The sequence below is a fragment of the Heteronotia binoei genome, chromosome 3, assembly GCF_032191835.1.
Source record: "Heteronotia binoei isolate CCM8104 ecotype False Entrance Well chromosome 3, APGP_CSIRO_Hbin_v1, whole genome shotgun sequence".
In the NCBI taxonomy this organism is placed as follows: domain Eukaryota; kingdom Metazoa; phylum Chordata; class Lepidosauria; order Squamata; family Gekkonidae; genus Heteronotia; species Heteronotia binoei.
In genome coordinates this window covers 132,605,621-132,624,841 of record NC_083225.1, presented here as the reverse complement: position 1 = coordinate 132,624,841, position 19,221 = coordinate 132,605,621, and the positions used below count along the sequence as shown (strand labels likewise).

The following is a 19,221-nucleotide window of genomic DNA, read 5'->3' as shown; positions in this document are numbered from 1 at the left end:
CAGCGCAGCAGTGCTTATGCCCTGCACCAGTGTCAGCCCTTAAAATACCAGCATAACTCCCAGTTTCACCAGCTTTGGGGTCAGGCAGCTCCCCATGTCTTTTGCACACATACCTTTAGGATTGTGGTGTTAGTCACCCACAAATGTATTAACATGGAAGCACTGTAAATCAGGTGTCGAACTCATTTGTTATGATGGCCAGATCTGACATAAATGAGATCTTGTTGGGCCAGGCCATGTGTGTCATAAAATTCAATGCCAGGTAGCAAAGATAAAAACTTTATAAAGCACACGGACAAACACAAAAATATTTTTTAAAAACTTAAAGCAGTAGCAGTTTTTGGTCTTAAAGGTGCTTTCTTTGTATCTCTCCCTTGTGATCCAGGGAACTGGACAAAGTTCACCAGGGAATGAGGAGGAGCCTCAGCCAATAGAAGGGAGGCTTGGCTCAGTAGCTCAGCAGTGCAATTGAGAGAGCCTGGCAAAGCAAGCTCTCCCTCTGCTCTTCCTCCCCAAGGGAGGAGCCTCAGCCAATGGAGAAAATAGAGGCTTTGCTCTGTAGCTCCTGTGTGATTGAGCAAGCCTGGCAAGCAAGCTGTGATGCAGAAGGAAGCAAGAGAGAGGGAGAAGGAAACAACAGCCAATTGCTCACATGCCTGATAAGAGCCCTCTGGGGGCCTGATTTGGCCCCTGAGATGCATGGTTTTTTTTTTAATTTTAAAACAGTTTCATTGAAGAAATTCAACTTTCAAATACAGTATACAGTAAATTTAACATAAAGTTTCACTTCGTTTTACAGCAGTAAAAAAAGAAGTTCAAAAGTTGAGCTTTTATATATTCATTTAACTAAAAAAGAAAAAAGGAGGACAGAATAAAAACTCCCCATTAAAAAGATAAACAAATATAGTAACCCTTCCCCCATAATTAAAATAACAAATACCAACCCCCCCCCCAAAAAAAAAACCCCAGCATCTGCATGTTTGACATCCCTACAAAATATCCAAAGGAATAAGTTTGTCCTAGGATCAGTATTTTCCCAGCACAATGTCAGCTACATGCAGATGAGCCCATAGATTCCCTCTTAAAAGGGCAAAGCTTCATACTTACTTGTGAGTAAGTCCCACTGAATTCAGTGACATTGACTTTTGAGTATATAGCCTAAGCACTGGGCTTCATGTGGCCTGTGGCCTGTTGGACCAAATGTTCAGTTAAAAAGTACAGAGAAGTTGAAATATGATTGATGGTCATGCAGAACAGGCTGATTTTTGGCCGTTGATTCAGCACCTGAAACAAGTGACCAATTTCCCACTAGTGTTGCTCCGCCCCCAGGCTTCTGTTTTCCTCAGAGCAAGTGATAGATTTCCCACTAATTGTGCCGGGGTACATTCTGAGCCGTGGCAACTTCCAATTCTCCACACAGCAATGTAATCCTGAAAAGACAGCATCTAAAAATGGTGCAGGGAACTGAAAGTTGTGCCCACTGAGCAACTGATGGGAAATTGATCACTTGAGGTGGGTGGGTGGGGGAACAGAAGCCTCGGGGTGGAGCAACACTAGTGGGAAATTGGTCAGGACATTCAAAATTTCCTTTTGTATTTCACAAGGGTATATGAGTAGCTGGAAGGGTTCTGCATAATATATTTGGTCTTAATGACTAGGTTAGTATGGTTTGGAAAGCAAAATTTCCTTTGATAAATGACAGTATAATCCTACGTATGCCTATTCAGAAGTAAGTCCTGCTCCCAAATAAGTGTGTATACATCGCACTCTTAGATAGTTAAATCAGAAAGAAACTATGGACAGAGATACCTGCTGCAACACATTCACATGGCCAGGATGTATAATATGAAACAAAGTCTGTATTTGCATTTGTAGAGATCCCATGGAGAATGTTTTTAATAACAATCATTCTCAGTTGTTTTGTAACTTTGTAGTGGAGAAGAAGAGAGGTGGGGGACATAATTGCCCTTTTGCTAATCCTGATCATAGACATAAAAAACCACTAAATAAACATAAGGAGCAGAGGTCCATCAGTGGTTATTAGCCACAAGGTACAGATGGAACTCTCTGCCTGGGGCAAGTGATGCTCTGTATTCTTGGTGCTGGGGGGCGGGGCAACAGTGGGAGGGCTTCTAGTGTCCTGGCCCCACTGGTGGACCTCCTGATGGCACCTGTTTTTTTGGCCACTGTGTGACAGAGTTTTGGATTGGATGGGCCATTGGCCTGATCCAAGATGCCTTCTCTTATGTTAACAGTTCATGTTTCTGCAGACTGAGTTTTCTGGTTATTTTTGACATTATGGCTCTGCGTCTGCTTAGAATAATAAAAGTGACAGCTGTTCATAAGAGACAATGAGAAATCCAGCACTTTATCTTGCAGTGATTTGGCATTATCATGTTCCCGCACCTGTCTCATGTATAATCAGAGAATTGTGTTTTCTATAACTCTAGTCTTCTAGTGTAAAGGAAATGTGATTTATTTATTTTAGTTTTACAACATTTTGCAAAATTCCTTGAAAATATTTTCTGCACAAAGGGAATAAACAAATGGTACAATATTATCCAGTTATAAAGCACATGAAACCACTTTAAACTGAGTCAGATCCTTGGCCTATCTATGTCAGTCTTGTCTCCTCTGACCAGCAGAGGCCCTCCAGAGTCTCAGTTTGATGTCATTCACATCAGCAACTACTTGGTCATTTTTTTTTTAAACTGGAGATGCCAGGGATTGGACTTGGAATCTTTAGCATGCAAAAGTGATGCTCTACCACTGAGCCACAGCCCCATTCCCAACTGAGAGGGAGGGGTTTGACATGAAAAGCTATTACATCCATACAGCTGGGTAAAATGATAAGTCTGACAGAGACCAGATCATAATAACCCTGAATGTAGTCCAGGGATGTAATCCCAATATTGCAAGTTTGCTTCGTTGCCATCTCCCTGACACCCAGGGCTGGCCCTACCACTGGGCAAACTAGGTGATTGCCTAGGGCACTGGTCTTCTTGGGGTACCAAATTAGGCACCTCCCATTTGACTCAGTGATGTTATCAGTGCAAGGGGGGGCACCAGAAGTTAGCCTTTGCCTAGGGTGCCAGACAATCTAAGGCCGGCCCTGCTGACACCTTTGAGGAGCAGTGCTGGATCATCCTAGGTAGTTGGTGGTTCTCAGTAGCAGGAAGTGGCAGTCCTCCAGTAACTGTCATTTAAGCCACCACAGTATACCCACAACGTCTCTCTCTTCCTAACCCTGCTCTGCAGAGACATGCAAAATGAAGAGGCAAGTAGAAATGAATATAAAGCTCAACAATGCTTTGAATAGGCTGAGAGACTATGGGGGATAATGTATTACTACTATTACGATGACAACAACTACTACTACTACTACAGTTTTTCCATGGTCGTAAATCAGAAGTTCCTGAATATATAACTCGGGTAGCCTTAGTAGTAGTAATCTACTACTTATACTCAAGTGATCAAAATCTGCTGGAGGTCCCTGGCCCAAAGAGTGTCTGGCTGTCCGCAACCAGAGCCAGGTGAAACATTCTTCCGGGGCATACCAGGGCCCTGCATGACTTGTTATAATTCTGCAGGGCCTATAAAACAAGTTGTTCTGCTGGACCTATGGTTGAGGGCAGTAACAGGCTTCTTCCTCATGAGTTTCATCTATGATCCTTCTCCTCTCTCTCCTCCCCTCCCACTTTCCTCCTCATCAGATGGTTATATATTGCCCCTCTATAGGAACGCCATCTTTTAGCTGTATATTGGATGTATTTTATGGATCTTATTGTATTTATTGCAAGAATTCTAATTTTTAGTGTATTTGTTGTACATACTAATGTTTTAGAATTGTTGTACGTTCTTACAAATTGGTGTTACACACTCTGAGCCAGCTCTGGGAGACTGGGTTATAAATCCAATGAAATAAATAAAAATAAAATAACAGGTTAATAAAATAAATATTATTAACCATTGAGATTTAGAAGAAGATATTGGATTTATATCCCACCCTCCACTCTGAATCTCAGAGTCTCAGAGCGGATCACAATCTCCTTTATCTTCCTCCCCCACAACAGACACCCTGTGAGGTGGGTGGGGCTGAGAGGACTCTCACAGCAGCTGCCCTTTCAAGGACAACCTCTGCCAGAGCTATGGCTGACCCAAGGCCAATTCAGCAAGTGCAAGTGGAGGAGTGAGGGATCAAACCCGATTCTCCCATATAAGAGTCTGCACACTTAACCACTACACCAAATAGTTTATAATAAGCACCTCACAGATCTATATTGATAATTACATTACTGTGATTTTAAAAAATGATAATCTAACTGAATGATGCACTTTATTTAGGAATCAGACGAGTAATATAACCAATACCAGGATAGTATCAGCAGGCCTTGAATTCAGCAGGAGCTCACAGGAGCACAGCTCCTGAACCTTTCTGAGGGTTCCCCCTCCTCCTCCCCACCTACCTTGTCCATTGAATAGTAGGTGCAGCTGCATAACAATCACTGGACTTGGAGACCCAGCAGTCAGCCAGCCACCAGGGGCTTTGCCACACCCCCAGCAGCCCTTATTAACCCCTAGAGAAGCCCATGCCATCCTTTTTTCACTTCTTATGTGATTTTGAGTGGCAGGTGGCTTGCTGACCTTTTGACTGTGGGGGGGGGGGCAGCCAAGGAGAGCCCCAGGTGAACGAGGCCTGCTTGGGCTGGCTGAATCTCCAGCCAACCCAAGCAGGCCTCGCTCACCCAGGGCTCTCCTTTTTTGCATCGGGTTGCTTTTGGCTGGTGGGGGGGCATATGCTAATGAGCTCTACCACCTATTTTTCTACAAAATGACCCCTGAGTATCAGACAAGAGAATGCAGCTGGTTTATGAAGGAAGGCTCCATCACCAAGTGTTACACTCAGTTCACTTTTTTCTGCCTGCAAGTATTTTGCAAATGAACAAAGATGGAAATCATTCTGATATGTCTCTTATCCTTGGGTCCCATGAGACAAGCTATCTTTGAGGAAGAATTAGGGGGGAAATGATATTTTCTGTTATGGAGAAAATCCATTTATCCCCTTCCATCTATAAAATTCACTCTCCAGGAAATAACGTTCTAGATTTTCTATTATCCCCTCACCGCAAGGCAGACAGCATATGAGGATGGAAGACCTCTGTGTGTCTTTCTATCTCCATACCTGCAGATTATTAGGTTCATAAATGCAACAGAGAATCTTAGCAGTGCTGATCAGCCTCCCACAGCACAAGGAAGTTTGATTAGATTGGATTCTCTTTCAAAAAAAGGATTTAAATAATTTCAACAGTGAGCTCAATTTAGAGATAAGGACATAAGCAAGATCATCCTGAGAAGCCATGCCTTTCGTGTCTTTCTTAAATTCATTGTTAACTTTTGATGTCAGAACTGAAAGCAAAAGGTTCTTAATAAATCTTCATTTTCTGGTGTATTTCTGGATTTGGAGTGGGACAATGGAAGAGAGGGCTGGCAAGCAGCCAGAATTTAGTGTTCTGTGAAATTTTATAGAGCAGGGATAAGAAGGTAACTAGTATTTAACTTTGCATTGATTAAAGCTGTATCCAAATGGAAGGATTCTGCATTTCCCTGGCAAAGCTGTGACAAATTCATTCACACAAGAGCTTTGTGAGGACTTTGTGATCACCTCCTTCCATCATCCAGCCTTTAGTTTGTATTCTCTCTGACACACACAATTCTGTGTCATTGGGAGGCTTGTTTCAGGCTCTTAAAAATTGTTAATTACTTGATGTCTATGGCATTATATAACTGTAACAATATATTGTCAAGGTCTACTAATTCCTCTGACATTCCAGATTTCATTACCTTTACAGTGCAATCCTATGCAATATAGGATTGCACTGCTGTTTGCATAAAGTTTCAAGACGTATTTTGCATACCTTCCACTTATTTATTTATACTCTGCTTTTCTCTGAGACTCAGGGCAGATGTAAAGTCAATGCAATGAGGCATCTAATAAGACATATAATAGGGACTAGAATTACAGCAGTCTGAAATAAAGCATGGTTAGACATGGTTAGGATTGCAGCAGAGGGAAACAAAGATGGTATGGAAATGGAACTATATAAGTCTTTCTCTTATGGGGAAAGTCCTTTTTACCCCACCCAATGGAAGGAGCCTGCAAGATTCAAAATGTGTTTTCAGTAGTTCCTGGAAAAGGTTGATCCTAAAGTACTTGAGGTTGACCCTTTGTTCTGAGCAGACAGACATCCATTTTGAATGACTTGAACACAAATGCAATGATGAGTCTTTAAAATGTGGTTATAGCTGATATGGGAAACCAATTCTTTGTTGTTTCCAGGGCTTTTTTTTTTGAGCAGGAACACACAGGAATGCAGTTCTGGCTGGCTTGGCATTAGGGAGTGTGGCCTAATATGCAAATGAGTTCCTGCTGGGCTCTGCTGGGCTTTTTCTCCCAAAAGCCGTGTGAAACAATGATGATGTCAGGGTGTGTGGCCTAATATAAGCCACCCTGAGCCTGCCTTGGCGGGGAGGGCGGGATATAAATTAAAATTTGTTGTTATTATTATTAATATGCAAATGAGTTGCTTCTAAAAGGCTTTTTAAAATCTAAAAATGCCATATAAATTCTGATTTCCTTTTATTTTAAACATTTTGTATTTTTAAAAAAATTATTCTGTACTTTTGGGATACTTTATCCTCTGCCTAGTCTTGTCCAGATTTGGCTCATGGTCTCAGGATCAACCTCGATAAAATGGGGGTTCTTTTGTTCCAAGCAAATGAGGCTGCTGAGGAGGCATTCCCATCATCTGAAGGAATGAGATGACAGGAGTTTAAGCAGGAAAAAAACCCTGCATGTGCACACGTGCTGCTACCCACACCCTCACTATTTCCTGGCTGTACCTAAGGGCTTGCTGAATAATCATCCAGATCTCTTCCAAGGCCATTTCTTCATAAGCACATGTTATTTGCATAATCACAGCATCTGTGTCAGCATGCTCAATTATCTCTCCTCCAGTGAACCTCTCTGGGTTATTCAGTGGTCTTCTTTGTTTACAGCACTCAGTTTATCTTTATCTTGTGGTGTGCTTTTGAATTATTCGGGTGCATCATAGTTTATTTTGAAATTACTTCTATTTCAGTGGTACCAGTTCCCTGCAGGGGGGAATCACTTGTTTATGATTGGTGCTGCTCATTATAATCTCAGACAAATAGGCTTGAAAAATTGGGCTAATAAACACATTAATATACTGGAAATCGACCTATATAGTTACAGTTGGAAGCTGAAATTCTGTGTGCTGTTTAGTACTTCTTGAAGTAGCACTGAAGTAACTTCCTGAAAATATATGGGATGCCTGAAGTTTAAGTGCAACATCTCTTAATTATTATGCATTGTTACTTGGTAATTTCTGTTAAACTAATTATTTCAAAATACCAAGTATCCATCTGCAGGCCTTCACAAAACTGCATTCCATGTTATATTGTGTAAGGGCTAGCTTTTAGCTATTATGTTTGCAAAATCGCCAAATTCCAACATGGCTGTCTAGGTTGCTGTTTCTAATTAAACCATGTTTTCAGCAAAAACAATTTCCCATAAAGCTATCTAGATTATTTGGCTGTGACACCAATTGAAAATTGATTGGACTATTGCTACTACCTATTTTGTTTACTCTCCCCCTTTTTCTATACATCTGTTATAGTTTTATCTTGCTGTTTCTTCAAAGAACTGGTATATATGCTTCTCTCTTTCCTCTTGTATCCTCACAGCAACCCCCCTGAGGTAGGTTGGGCTGAGTGTGTGCGACAGGTGCAAGCTTTACGGCTGAGTAAGAACTCCAGGATACCAGTCTAACACTAACCACTATATCAAATTGGCTCTTCTTTTGTAGGATTAGGGAAATGACTGCACACAGTTTGTAAGCAGAGTAGCAACAGAAGTAGAGGTATCCACTCTGCAGTAGCATTCATCATATTTTGTGACAGGTTCAATGGCTAAGATAAACTACTGAATATTCCCCTAGGGCTGGATTGTGCCTGTGAATGATTGCCGCTTTCTTGTACTTACAGAAATAGTCAATGGAAGCTACTTCCATGGCACCATCGCACACCATTTCTGGTAGAGTTGCTTGAGCAAACGGAGGCATGGAACATGTTGTGGCATTATGTCTATTTTCCAGCGGCAGAAAACCAGGAGCTGTAATTAGCTTTCTGGCAGTCCTCACCCTGAATTCAAATGTCAACTAAGATACAGAGAAAAGACAAATGAATCTTTTTTAGCTTAAACATGGGCTGCTACAACACCCACCACTTTGCTCATCTCCTTAGAGAAGTGTTTTGCTTTGATCAATGTCTTGTCAGGATTGATTTGCCTCCCCAGTCATCTTGCTGCCACACAATGGTGCCCTGCGTGAAATTCCTTCACAATTCTGAAGGTGTCTCAGGAGATAGCTAATTAACAACCCTGAGAAATCAGTTCCAAAGACTAAGATCATCATGATACGCTAGATTTATAAAGTGCCTCACTTAATACATTCATTAATCAAGCCTCCGCTGTGCTAGCAGAAAGAGTTAAGAGCAAGTTCCATCTCATAAAAGAATGATCAGAGTGGTTAAGCAACTATTAACAGTTAAGGAACTCTGCCTTCGAGAAAGTAATGCCAGAGGTGAAGAGGTGATAATACCCTATTACTGCAGTTTCATTCCAAAAACCAAAGGAGCAGATCCACACCCAAGCACAACACCTGTGTCCAAAACAGAAAATGGGGGTGGGGGGCCAATAATAATTTAATCCCCCACCCCTAGATGTCAGACACCTCTTCCTGCAGAGGGACAGTTTAGTGCTTAGAGAAAGAAAAATATCTTTCTTTAGTTATCACCCCAAAATCATATGAGCAGGGCATTACCTTTGAGTGAAACCAAAATGGATCTGATACAAACAAAATGGAGACTGGCCAGAGACAAGCCTGTGAAAGTACTTTGGTAGATGGATCATAAAGGCTGACATCCCTCCTCCCCACCCTAAATACATAATTTAAAATGATAGGTCTCCCAAGAAAGCATTATCTCACCTTGGATTGACCTCGTTCACACCCTGTCATGTTCCCCCCTCATCCATCTACCCTAATTATGCAATATCTGATATTATTCATACAACCTGATAGTTTCTCCCATCCTGTAGTCAAGGGTCATCAAGGAACATTCTGCATCTATAGTCCATCTCACAAAAAACCATAAAATTTCTCCCAGATCATTGTCTATGCTCCCAAAAGCCCATCAAGGTATCATTTGTGAGACAAGCACATCAGCCTGCCCTTAGGTAGCATTTTGCCGTATATCTGGGGTACACAGCCAGCAGTCTCTCTCTTTCTGTGTTCCGTGTCAAACCTCACACACTTATGTGTGGGTTTTCTCTCTTTGCTTCTTGAAACACTGGCTATTTAGCAGCTGCTTTTTATGGACCTTGATAGTTTAGATTGGTAAATATCACCTTTCCAAAATCTCTCCCCCCCCCCTTCCCTGATTTCCTCTTAGCTAGTTTATGTGGTTTTTCTTTCTGTGCTTGTATGTGTGTTTTGCCCTTTTATTATCATATATATATATATATATATATATATATATATATATATATATTTCACTAATGGTGGTGGTCAGATGGAGCTCTCCCATTGGCTTAGGGGCACATTCCATGCACTCCATAAACCATTGGCCCACCATAGCTCAGTCAGCATCTCTGACTTCCCATTGCCCCTGGACTCCACTGCCCGCACCTACTGCAAGCCTGGGAATGTTGAACGAACCACCCAAACAGTCTTACCTCAAAAACAGACACATCTCCAACTCTCCTCTGTGTCCTTTCTGTCAACCAACCTCACTAAAGGTATAGCCAGCAACAGACTGCTGCTGCCCCATCAGCAGCCCACACAGAGAGCCTCACAGCACACACAGCATCTGAAGGCTGCAGAAATAACCAGGGAGCTGCCACCACTGTAACTAGGCCTGGATGCTTGCACCTGTTGAGCAGCAGCCCCCCCCCCGCGCCACCCCATGACAGCCAGGGTGACTTAGCCATTGTACAATATGCGGTATGATTAGAATTGGTGCATGTTCTAGTGCAGGGGTGGAGATTTGAGAGATGGAGCCTTGAGAGTGTGGTGTTTGAGGAGGGTGGGACCTCAAACAGATACAATGTCATAGACACCACCCTCCAAACCAGACATTTCCTCCTAGGGAACCATTGTTGTCAATCTCCAGGTAAGGGCTGGAGATCACTCAGAATTACAACTGCTCTCCATATGGCAAGGAATCCACCCAAAGAGACTAAACCAACACACACAAATATCAGAAGGGAAACAGAGTGTTCCATTGTAATGCATGCAGTAAATGCACAATACCTTAGATCTAGAGCTATATTTTAAACAGACAACAAATTATACCTTCCATATTGTGCCAGTTATTTTTGCACCTTAAATCAACTTGGGAGAGGGGATATTTCTGGTTTCTAAGTTTCCTATTTCCACAGTGCCACAGCCTTGATCTGTCATGCATGTTGCTTGGCCCTCAGTTTTTCTGAACATTGGAGTGTGCTGTGTTGAGTATATTGTTTATTCATTTTATTAAATGATATAATATTATATTTACCTCATTCTATTTCAGCATTACAAGTGATAGTGCAAGTTTGAAGGGAAGAAAGTGTGGGAAGCTATTTAATATCTTAAATAGTTCTGCCTCCAAGGGAGAAATTGGCTTTAATTTGACTTTAATAGAGGGAAATAATCTCAAAGATTTAAGTCAGTAAAGTTTTATTCTGTTAATTTTGTAATACATTTTTTCCTTTGTTATGTATATTTTCAATGTGCTCTAATCCTAAGAATTATTCAGTTCTGTCTTTCTGCATAATTAACTCTTTCAGTGGGGTGAAAACTGAGTTGGACACTAATCTGTTAGGGGAGCTGGACTATGAGCTAAGACTGGAGGGTCAGCCTCATTCGAATGAGGCTGACCCTCCAGTCTTAGTATAGTCCAGCTCCATAACAGACTTTGTGTCCAACTAGTTTTCTTTTCTTTTTTTGTGGTGGGATGTGGATGACTTCACCTCATTGAAGAGAAAAATCCTTCAGGTAAACTCCAATGTTTCATTGGGGCAAGTCAACTAAACCCATTATCTGCCCAAGCTACAATGTGGATGGGATCTTCGTTTTTATTTTTATTCTGTTCCACTACTATGTTGCACACCCTTCTACCAGGTGAAACTTCTGCAGATTTTAACTGCTCCCACCTATAGTGTCTCACACGGATATAAAAGGTGGACCAGGTTGCAGCTCTACAGATTTCTTCAGATGGCTGATGTTGCTGCAGATCTGGTGAAGTGGGCCTTAACATGCTTTGGAGGTCTCAGGCCTTGCACTTCATATGTTTTTGGGATACATAGCTTGATCTGTAAGATAATGGCAGATTTTGTGACCATCTTACCAAGAGACCATGAGATATGAGACACGGAAAATCCTTTAGCCTAATTTGCACCATCCTATTTAAGCAAATGCACAGAGCCCTGTGCATTTTGAATTTGTGCCAGACTCTCTCTTTGAGATGGAGTACGACAAAAGAACAGTAGTCCCAATTCTTAGTTAACACATTAAGGGGAAAATACCTTTGGCACAAAGGAAGGATCCATTCTGAGAAGCACCAAGAACTTGTGAAATATTCAGTTACTTCCTGGGCAATAAAGCCCCTGATTCAGAAATCCTCCTTGCGGAAGTTATCTCTGCAAGAAGAAAGATGTCTATGAGAAGGAAAGTTTAGATTCTGATTATTTGAAAGGCTCAAATGATGCCTCATAACATTTTAGAAAAGTTCCCAGCTGAGACAGATGAAGAAAAGTGGTTGTCATATAATCAACTATTAAAAATACAAAGTGGCAAAATAGAATTGAAAACTGCTGAAGAGCTGAATAATAAATATGATTGGTTTCAAATGCAACAAATAAAGAGCTTGGTGGAGAATGACATTAAAACTGAAGGAATAAGAAAAGAGCAAACAGAAATGGAAAAAGTTCTGCTTGGAGACAATGAAAAATTAATTTCAAAATTATATAAATTACTTTTAAAATGGTCTACGGAAGATGAAGTAGTGAAATCTCAAATGATTAAGTGGGCAATTAATGTAAATAAAGAAATGCAGATGGAAACTTGGGAATATTTGTGGAAGAACTCTATGAAGCTTTCAACGTGAATGGACAAACTAAGGACCGTATGGATGATCTCATAAAACCTCTAGTATCAAAATTGGCTGAAGCAGATAAGCTAGGTTTTGCTGTCATATCCAATTAGTAATTGAGAGAGGAGGAAAAACACTTTTAAAACCTCCAGAAATATTCTGTGGGAAGACCTAGAAGAATTTCTTGACTGTTTCCCTTCCTCTTTATCAGAGCTTCTTGTAGGGTTGCCAAGTCCAATTCAAGAAATATCTTGGGACTTTGGGGGTGAAGCCAGGAGCAAGGGTGTGACAAACATAATTGGACTCCAAGGGAGTTCTGGCCATCACATTTAAAGGGACAGCACACATTTGAAAATGCCTTCCTTCCATAGGAGATAATGAAAGATAGAGGCTCATAGAATTGGACACCCTGGTCAAATCTTTTTGAAACTTGGGGGGGGGGGTATTTTTGGGAGAGGCACTGGATGCTATACTGAAAATATGGTGCCTCTATCTCAAAAAATAGCGCCCCCCCCCCCGCTGGGACCTGCGGATTGGGAAGCCTAGCTTTTTGCCATAATTCCTATGGTTGGAAAGAGCTCCTCCACCCCTGAAACCTGACACAGGTGGTAAGGGATAAGGGGAACATATATTTTAACTAGCTTTCAAATGCTCCTGATGCTAACTAGCATCCTAAAAGTGCTAGCATCCCTATGGTTGAGATCAGCCACCCATCACTTGGTCAGGTACTCCTAGCCATAGAAATGCCAACATGATTCCCAGTTGCATACACATGGGGTTGGGAAAGGCCCAGGGTGAACTAAAGGCCTGCATCATCCAATCTGCTGAACAAGAGCTGAAAAAATGCTGGAAAACCTGAGCAGCCACCCTAGTGGAATTTTCCAGACTGCTGAAACCACTAGGAAAGGCCTCAGAGAGGCATGGTGGGGAAGGGGGGGAGATGCTCTGCCACTCCTGCTTAGATCAGCCCCTTATTCATGTTAGAGGTCCTTATCCCACTGCCCTTATGTATCGGGGGGGGGGGGGGCTCTTCACATTCAAAGAGGCCACTTCCATTCAATGTTGGATTAAACCCTGTGGAGGCCCCTAGGCAGTCAAAATCTCCGGGGCCCCATTGCAAATTATCCCAGAATTGGAGTGCGTGCCCTGCCACCTGTTGCCCCTGCTGCAGCCTGCAGGTACCTTCTCAAAAGCCTCATTGACAAAGCTGCAGGGGAGAGGCAGAGAGAGCCAATCTTGATGGCAATGCTAGCAGCAGCCTCACAAGGCAAACTGGGCAAAGAGAGGCTCTGTTGCTGGCTGTGTGTGCAGGCTCCAAGGGCTGCAAGCAGGGGAAAAACTGGGGAAAAGCTGGCCCAGGGTTCCTAAAGGCATGGGGGCCCATAAACCAATGCCTACTCAACCTAATTGTTAATCTGGCCCTGCTTCCATTGCCTTTTACAGCCTTTGTTTTCATTTGCTGTTATACAAAATTGCCCATGCAGAATCCATTAAACAGGAAGCACAGGTTCCCATATGTGTAGATTTAGGGATAGTTTTCCAGAAGATGGTTATTTTTGGAGAATCTGGGTTTGTAGTCTGTTGTAATTAATCCTGAGACCTCCACGTTTTGTAATTTATCCTCTTGGCTCCAATTCACAATGCCCTCTCATTGGAGTTCCAGCAGTTTATTTGTAAATATCTCCCACCTTAGAGAACAAACTATTCTCCTCGGGATTTCTGAACGAATGAGAAGCTTTAGTGTTCTTTGGAACACAAGCAAGGTCAAGGCCTTGGAGGAAATACTTTTCAACAGGACAGTTAAAAAGTAATCCGCCAACAGTTACTCGGCCTGAGGATGCAAGTTGTGTCTGTTAATGGATCCCAATGGCATTTAAAAAAAAATGTTTATCCTGCCTGTCTTCCCAATAGGTACTTGAAGTGACTTGCAACATCACACCCCTCCCCCTCCATTTTCTCCTCACAACCCAGTGAGGGGTAGGTTGATAGAGAATAACAAGCCTAAGGTAACCCCAAGAACTTCCATGTCAGAATGGGAATTTGAACCTTGGTCTCTCAGATCTTTTCCTAGTCTGACACTCTAACTACAATAGATGCTGATTCTTTCCATCTCTGCTGTAACATCCAGGAGGACCACCGAGTAGGGTTGCCAGCCTCCAGGTGGGGTCTGGAGATCTCACACTTTTACAACTGTTCTCCAGCTGACAGAAATCAGCTTCCCTGGAGAAAATAGCTACTTTGGAGACTGGCCTCTATGACATTGTACCATGTTGAGGCCCATCACCTCCCCAAACTCCACCCTGTTTTGGATCCACCCCTGAAGCCTCCAGGTATTTTCCAACACAGACCTGGTAACCCTACCACCAAGTGATACCACCCCCCATTCTCAAAGCCCTCTCCCTTATGGGTCGGTTTGCAAGCCTTGTGGTTAGCTGGGAGTCGGAGGGAGCCTTGGGTGTGTGCCACTCAGGGGGGGTTTTGAGCAGGAATGCACAGGAATGCAGTTCCAGCTGGCTTGGCATCAAGGGGTGTGGTCTAATATGCAAATAAGTTCCTGGTAGGCTTTTTCTGCAAAAAAAGCCCTGGCAGCTGGCAGAAAGCTGGCCTACTCAGCCCCACCTTGTATATGGCAAGAGGGATCCAGCAGGAAGCCCAAGCCATGGGAGAAGAGGGGGGCAGCATCGTCATCCAGAGTTGGGAGTTGTTTGCATCCTATTTGAGTGGAACATTTACGCTTTTTTGACTGCTTCTGTTTTTCATTTGTGCTTGGCAATGTTATCTAACAAACTTGCATCCAGGGAAACTGGGCCTTCTAATCTCTCTTTGTAATAGCTCTCACCCCGCCTTCTTCTGTTAGTAGCTTTGGATATATATTCATATCTGTATCTGCCAGCTGAATATAATATTTCATACATCAGACAAGGCATGCTGCAACTCCTGAAAACTTTGCCTCAAGAAATGTGTTAGCCTTTATGGTGCCATGTGACTCTGTCATCTTGTGAGGTTGGACTGTATAAAAGAGTGCATAGTTTCATACTCTAAAAAAGGGCGGGAGGCTAGGCTCAAAGCTGGCGGCAAGGTGCTAATTAAAAACTGTAGCAATGTAAATGATTTAAATATGCAAAATACAGTGTTTCTAGTGCTTAAAAAGTGTTGTTTGAGGGTAAAGTCAAATAGATGCTAGTTCTGGTGTTTGTAATATCCAAGTCACTATCAGTGAAAATTCATATATCAAGTCAGAGCTATATTTGAAGTACAAAGGCAATGTAAATTTTTGCTGAGGATCATCCCTGGAGACAAATGCTTCCTGCATTATTTAAAAGCATCTCTGATGAATCCATGTTAATAAGGCTAGCTCTTGCACAGCCAGCCAGCAGACAAAACTAAGCAAAGCAACTAATGCTTTTATTTATTTATTTGCTTGCTGGCAGCTGTAAACTGGGCCTGCTTCATCCAAGTGCCGCTCTGTTTATGCAGCTACCAGAACAGCACTGTCCCTTAAAACATTAAACATCTGTCAGACTCATCTACCTAGTCATTATGGAGACATTTTTGTTTGTACACAACATATTGGTTCATTTAGAAGATTTACCATGTGCATTTGGCATGCTGAATTTGTGTTTTACCATCTCAGGCATCTACCTAGGGTTGCCAGGTTCGTCTCACAAAATATCTGGGGACTTTGGGGGTGGAGCCAGGAGACTTTGGGGGTTGAGCCAAGAGCAAGGGTGTGACAAGCACAATAGAACTCTGAAGGGAGTTCTGGCCTTCACATTTAAAGCGACCAACGTCTTTTAAATATCTTCCCTCCATTTGGAATAATGAAGGACAGTGGTACCTTCTTTTGGGGCTCATAGAATTGGACCCCCAGCCCAATCTTTTTAAAATTTGGGGATTATTTTGAAAGGCACCAGATGCTATGCTGAAAATTTGGTGTCTACCTCAAAGAACAGCCCCCTTAGAGCCCCAGATACCCATGGATCAATTTTCCATTATACCCTATGGGAATTGGTCTCCATAGGGAATAATGGAGTGCTCAGCAGACATCCCCACCCCTGCTTTCTGATAACCCTGAAGCAGAGGGAGGGCCTCTGAACTGGGGGATCCCCTGCTCCCACCTGGGGATAGGCAGCCCTACATCTACCACAGCAAATATGTGATGGTTCCCCCCGACTTTTTTGGTTGGTGGCATTCTGAATATTTACATTATATTGCTAGAAATGAAGACTTTTGGGATGGTGGTCTAAGATAATGGGAAATGAGCATGGCTGCCCAACTCTCAACAGCCACCTCCTAGTTAAGGGGTGGGGAGAGAAGAAAAGCAGACTCTTCTCACCACTTATACCTCCCCTGGCTGGATTTAGGTAGCTGGCTTCCTGCAGGAGTGGTGGCTCCTGCTGTCCTTACGCAGGGTGAGAGCCACCTCTTTCTTTACCCTGGTAGGAGGGCTGGTTGAGAGGTGGCAGTGATTCTGGATCCCCATCCTGCCCAGGGCCTCAGTATCACTAAACTACCTCTGGCTTTCAGCAATGTTTGGCACTTATTTTAAGATATCCTTGCTCCACAGACTATGTTGATTGTTCATGCATCACAGCAGCCCAGTGTCCCTGTTCTGGATGGCAGTGCTAGTTCACATTCAGTATGTACTTACAGTCTGATCCTGTGGAGAAGCCTTCCATTACTGATATAGTATCCAGGATCAGATCAGATCCTTTGCCAACCACTCAGACAACAGCTAGCAGTGATGGTGCTCTTTTGGTGCCTCCTGCACTTGCACTTGTGCAGGTGTGCTTTACAATGATCTTCTTCCAGTTTGGAGAGAAGGCAGCTATCAAATAAGACTTTTACAGCCCATTGGAAGAACCATCAAGGACTATGCAAACCTTTACCACAGGGAGCACCAGATTGGGCAAATGCCCACCCTAAAAATAGCCTGCCCGCCCATCTGAATTAGAAGGCTTCCTCAGTGAGTGGTGCTGTAGCCCCAAGACTGATCTTTTTTTCCTTGTTAAAGATGTTAATGTATGTGTTCTCTTTAAAATGGAAGGAAAGGCAGGGAGAGAAGCTGTCTTGCATTGTGAAACAAACAAACCTAAGAAATATTTTAAAGCCAAACAAGAGTTCAACCAATCGAGATCCATCAGTGGATCTCCCCTTTCTTTACATTTCCAGTGACAGCAGCCACCAGGGGACTGATTTGAATTAGGAACCACAGGTGGAGAGTGCAGACTTTCCTACTATCACATTTTCCCATTAAAAATGTCTCCTACAATGGAACAAATGACCCCTTCCTAGAGCTGCAGCCCTCTCCCCCCCAAATGGTGTTGTGAAGGGACACATGTTTTGATGTCAGATATCTATCTTTTTGTCTATGCCCTAAGCTTCTGGCCATCATCTCCCCTTGCAGCAGCAGAGAATTCCACTAGTTTATTATGTGAAGAAGAGATGTGTGCAAAGACTGTTTTGCAGGGCTGCCTGAATTTTTGCTTTTGTTTCTGCCAGTGTAGGATATCTGGGATGCAGAGAGGAAGAAAGAGCTTGGAAATTCAGAGTAAGAATTTAGAACATAAGAACCCTGCTGGATCAAACCAGTGATCCATCTAGTCCAGCATCCTTTCTCACACAGTGGCCAACCAGTTCCTCTAGATGGCCAACAACAGGGCATAGAAGCTGAGGCCTTCCCCTGATATTGCCTCCTGGCACTGTTATTCTGAAGTTTATTGCCTCTGGATGTTAGGGTTGCTAGACCCCAGGTCTGGATCAGGGATCCCCCGGTTTTGGGGGCTTCAGCCCACCACCAGCCAGCTGGAAACCTTACCCCCAAACAGAGACATTGTTGCGTGATATCCCTGATGTAATCACGTCACCCAGAAGAGAAGTCTGGTGATGGGAAGCCTGGGTCACCAGCCTCTTGCAGTTCTTGAACTTCCAAAAGTATTTTGGCAAGATACTTTACCAAAGACTCCTGAGTAAGCTTAACAGTCATGGGATAAAAAGATGGGTCCTCATATGGGTTAAAAGCTAGTTAAATGGCAGGGAACAGGAAAAAAACAGAGTTCTTGCAAAGGAGGGAAGCGAGCAGTGGGGTCCCACAAGGATGGGTATTGGGACTAGTGCTATTTAATTTGTTCATGAATGATTTGGGAATGAGCAGAGTAGTAGCCAAGTTGGTAAACAATACACAAGTATCCCGGATGGTAAAAATCAAGGTAGATTATAAAGAACTACTGTAGGATCTCCACAAATTAGGTAAATAGGAAGTACTGTAGCAAATGAAGTTCAATGTAGGTATTGAAACAAAATTGCAAATTTTAAGAATTTTAAGAATATGCTGCTGGGACTGAGAGGAAAAAAGACCATGGAATTGTAGTGGACAGCTCAATAAATTGCAGCGGACAACTCAGTGTGCCACAATAGTGAAAAAGGCAAACTGTAAAACTGGGAAGAATTATTAGGGAAGGGACTGAAAATAAAACAGCCAGTATTATAATTCCCTTACATAGATCTATGGTGCACTCTTATTTGGAATACTGTGCACAGTTCTGGTGATCGTGTATTTTAAAAGATACTGCAGAGCTGGAAAAAGTACAGAAGAGGGTAACCAAGGCAATGGGTTGGAGAACCTTTCCTATGAGGACAGGCTGAAGAATCAGGGTCTTTTCAGTTTAGAAAATAGATGACTGAAGGGGAACATGATAAAGGTTTATTAAATTATGCACAGAGTACAGGGAGTGGAAAGGGAGAACTTTTTCTCCCTCTTTGGTCTGATCAGTGGAGAGGTTTTGGCAAACAATTATAGGAGTTTCAGTTGTATCATTGGAAGAGCAAGCCTGAAGTAAGAGTTTTGTGCTTTGAGAATGTGGCTGAGACACAAAGATGGCCTGGTGTTCTTCTTTGGTGAGTATGGTGAGATTAGGCATTGTCCATATCTCTGCCTTTCATTTCTGACAAGAAACCTATTCACTGTCCGTAAAGTGGAATGCAAAGGAGAATTCTGGACTCTGAGATGAG

General features: G+C 42.7%; 1 protein-coding gene across 1 annotated transcript in view; it reads left to right on the top strand.

Moving 5' to 3' along the window:
* LOC132569101 (prostaglandin F2 receptor negative regulator-like) overlaps positions 1-19,221 on the top strand; it is a 183,026-nt gene that overhangs the window by 82,280 nt on the left and 81,525 nt on the right. The window lies entirely within an intron of this gene.